The 4218-nt window shown below is 25.2% G+C and overlaps 1 long non-coding RNA gene across 1 annotated transcript; it reads right to left on the bottom strand.

Moving 5' to 3' along the window:
• Nucleotides 1–114: 114 nt before the first annotated feature.
• Nucleotides 115–3404, bottom strand: LOC106683323 (uncharacterized). The gene is made up of 3 exons (XR_001343535.2): nucleotides 3281–3404; nucleotides 3128–3211; nucleotides 115–1188 (listed from the first exon to the last, which is right to left on the bottom strand). It is a non-coding gene; the product is annotated as an uncharacterized lncRNA (long non-coding RNA).
• Nucleotides 3405–4218: the final 814 nt, after the last annotated feature.

Genomic DNA, 4218 nt, shown 5'->3' with positions numbered 1-4218 from the left:
AATTTTGATCTTTTTTTCCTTTCAACTTTTATTCTTTGAAATTTTTCCAACGTTTTGGCCCTCAGGCCATTCTCAAGGATACCACCTACAAAAAGTATTTTTATTTTTATATAACAAATACACATTGATTTCTTTGGCCCTACCTTCAATATTGATGTCATTTCTTTTTTAAAAACTTAAAATTGCAGGCTAATTGCCTTTGTCCCATCTTTAAAATAAATTAATCATTAAAATAATGTCATAATAACTACATAAAATTTTGTTTTTAAATAGATTCCTTACTTACATAACTTTTTCTAAAAAATTTATATCTTAGATTTAAAACTTTTTTACAATACACTTTCCTTCCTTTTTTATTTTTTATTTTTATTTTTATAGTTATAGTTAAATGCATATTTAACACTTATATATATATTTTTAAATGAAAACTTTTTACTTTCTAGTTATACATAAAGAATATTTAAGTAAACAGTCACTATATTTTTACTTACTATTTTCTTATGCTAAAAGTATAAGAATAATTTGTTTTACAAAAATTAAAAAAATAATCATAATACTAATTAAATTGTGGTTTCAATAATAAGTTATTTATTTTTGTATAAAGATGATTAAATGTTCCATTAAAAAAGAAGAGAGCTAAAATAACAAAACAGTCTTTTCTTGGCTTGCAACATTAGTGATTATTAAAATTTATTTAAAATATAAATATTTGAAATTTAATGAGAAAGAAATATTTTTGAAACATTGAATATAATTTCTTTAGAGAAATACTTTGAATATTTTTCATCTAATGCTTAGTATAATGCTAAAATGATTCTATAATGATATTCCATAATGATAACATTAACACATATATAAAATAATTTATTAACTACTTCATACAATATCTTTTGCCTGTTTCTATATTGTGCTAAGAATTTTACTTTTTTATATAAATAAAAGTTTAAACTATGTGCAGGAAATCATAAAATCAGGATAATATATAATCATATATTACAATAGCATTTCATTACAAAAGTATATTAAAATCTTTGTACAATGAGCCAAATTAAAAATTATAAGATGTTGTTTTGTTGATGATTCATTTCACAAGGCACTTGCACAAGACACCATATAATATAGCACCACCAAACAAGATACCAACTCCTATGAGTAATATCTTCACCCAGACAGGAAGAACTGGCTCCGCTATAAAATATTATTATTGTTAAAAACATAATTTTTTGTTATGTATCATGATAGTGATATGCATTCCTTTTTATTATTTTGCTCTAATAAATGTAATAGGTATATAGTAAAGTACCTATATGGTTTTGAATCAATAGAAAATAATGAATTTTCAACATATTTATTAACAACCGTACTAGTTCCATATTTTTTTGTTTTTCTTATATTCTCAAATCTTTGAATATCTATTATAAAAATATCAGTATGATAAATGTGTATTACCTTACCCTACATTGTGTACATGATGGAAATGAATATGCAAACAAAAATCACCAACTTGCGGAAATTACACAAATGACATGTGTAATGACATGCTATGTGTGGGGAAAAGGGTAAAATGCAAGGTTTGGGCGAAATGGGGAGAGTGAAAGAATTTGCATGCTGTTAATTTTGCAGCATGTCACTAGAAAAGAATGTGGTCTAGTCTCATCATAGTGGTTTATGATTAACTTTCTGAAATCTGATACAGAAAGTTGTTGTCACTAAATTAATGGTTTGAAGAAAACAAGAATCAGTAACACATGCAAGTCATAGGAATCACATAGGAAAGCATTAGGAAACATATGATCAAGCTCGTGAGAATCTATATTCTGAGAACATTTAGAAGGATTCACTTACTGTCAGATCTGAACTGAGTTCTCAGACATTTATGAGGGCTTGAATTCCAGCCAGGGAATTAATTAGAAACATTCTTCCCCAGCTGTATCTTCAGCGGCTAACAGATAGTTGTGCCTTCAGTGTTAAAGCACTACATTTTTCGCTATTGCTGTACTAATATGTATTTTTTGGGGGATTGTTCTGTAGTTGGTGGCAATGGTGATTCAACTGAGCCACGAATGTAAACACTTATCTAAGATGTTGAAGAGCAGTTATATACATTCAAAACTTTCAGTATGTGAACTAGTGTTCATTTCTCTGCAGATTATCCCTTACAAAGAATTCACAGATGAATGAATTCTTCATAATAAAAATTCTGTTTGCATAGAATAAAATTTCAATGTGTATTGCATAATTACGTATTTAAAATATTTAATAAGTGTAACATTGGGAAAGTAAATCTAAGGAAAATTAATTATTAATTAAATGACACTGCAAGGATGAATAATCTAAACATTCTAATCACTTTTTGACAATGGCCAAGTTATAGATGGAAACATCAAATAAATAAAAATATTTCCATTTTTTAAATTTTATTCATACCTAGTGAACTTATAGGAAAATATAACAAAAAAATTGGTATTTATCCACAAAACAAATTATAGGTATCACAATTTTATAAATAAGGAAATTTTGTGTTATATCTTATACGTTATATCTTTTACTATGCTATTATATTTTACCGGTAAAAAGAATATTTATAAATTATTACAATTACAATTAAAATTTTTAATATATATTAATTTGCAAATTAATGTAATAATGAAGCAGGTAAAATTATATTTTCTCTATAATAGTTAATGAGAACAAATATATTTATAAATCTGTATTTTTATAATAGCTTATATTTTTTATTCCTTCCAAATGATATTATCCTCCTTTATATGAACAGTTTTTTTAATTATTATCATTTACTTAATTTTTTTTTAGTTTGTTATATAGATGTCCAATGGTGTTATATATGTACTACTATCCTGGTCGTAAATGGTTGCAACTAATTTATAAGTAAAAATGTGGACAAAAATAGTTTTCGTTTAAAAGAAAAATATTTTGAATATTCAGTGTATAGAATTTTTAGCACATATACATTTTTTAACCCAAATATTGCATAATTCTAAAATGTGATAAGCTTCACTGGATTATAGTAGAATGGAAAACATTCAACTTATAGTAATTCTAAATATTAAAAAATAATAATAATAATTGCATAGATTATTTAAAAAGGTATCAAAGGTTTTCTTACTGTAATTTTCCCGCAACAAAACATTCCTTCCTTCAAGCACTTTCCTTCTGGCATCCACCTCCGAAAACAACGAATGGAACAACACTAGTGAAACAAAAAAGATAAAATAAATTGCACTATGATATGTAAATCAAGGTAATGACCACTCCATACCCAAAGTTAACACAAATATGCAGATATTCCTTTTGGAAAACATTGTGACTTGTGAAGTAACCACCTTCAATGTGCTGTTTAGGTGTGGACTCCTTTAGTGTTATCTTATCGCCTTATTCAAACACAGATTAGGTGTATTTATGATCAATTCTTTTTTTTAGAAAATATGATTCATGTGAATAATGATACACTGGATTTTTTTTATTATGATACTCCATGTTTTCCATGAACTAATAATGTTTCATTGATTTATTTATTTTTTCATTTCAGAATCATTTCTAAAAATCCTAAAGATTTTGATTTTCACTTTAAATCTGTGAGCATAAACACACACATGAACCCACAAACAAACGTAACTTAAAGAAAAATTATAAACAACTTTTAACTTTAAGAAAAAAATGAAGATAAATAAATTAAAAATAATTAAAATATAAAGAAATAATAAAATTTTACTCACAACTTTACAATTAAAAAGGAACTTTTCGTATTACTAGATGTAATTCTGTATTGAAAGGGACCATCCCTTCTAATACAATATGACTATGACTATACATGCATACATATTACTATAATTGATGTATAGTAATTTTTTACAAAACAGTTAATTGTAATAAAAAATCAAAAGTGTTTGAAGTTTTTTCAATTCAGCTTCTGTACTATAAAATCATAAAAAAATTGTAAAACTAATTTTATCCATTACTAATCACTATGTAATAATATCAGTAGTCAATAAAACGGTCTAAAGTTTAGTTATTTAAACTGAAGAGCTTGAGTTTAGGTAAGGACTTTGTATAAGTTTATTTTATTTTTAAATAAACTGTAATAAAGCTAATTTATAAAAACAAGGAAGGTTAAAAAGTGGTAAATGTTTGTAGAACAGTATGGTAGGAAAAATTTGAATATGAAAAATGGATTGGTTTTATAAAATTAGGAATAAA

The sequence above is a fragment of the Halyomorpha halys genome, unplaced genomic scaffold (genome assembly GCF_000696795.3).
Source record: "Halyomorpha halys isolate HHAL.00 unplaced genomic scaffold, Hhal_1.1 Scaffold478.1, whole genome shotgun sequence".
In the NCBI taxonomy this organism is placed as follows: domain Eukaryota; kingdom Metazoa; phylum Arthropoda; class Insecta; order Hemiptera; family Pentatomidae; genus Halyomorpha; species Halyomorpha halys.
This window is presented reverse-complemented; position numbering and strand designations above follow the sequence as displayed.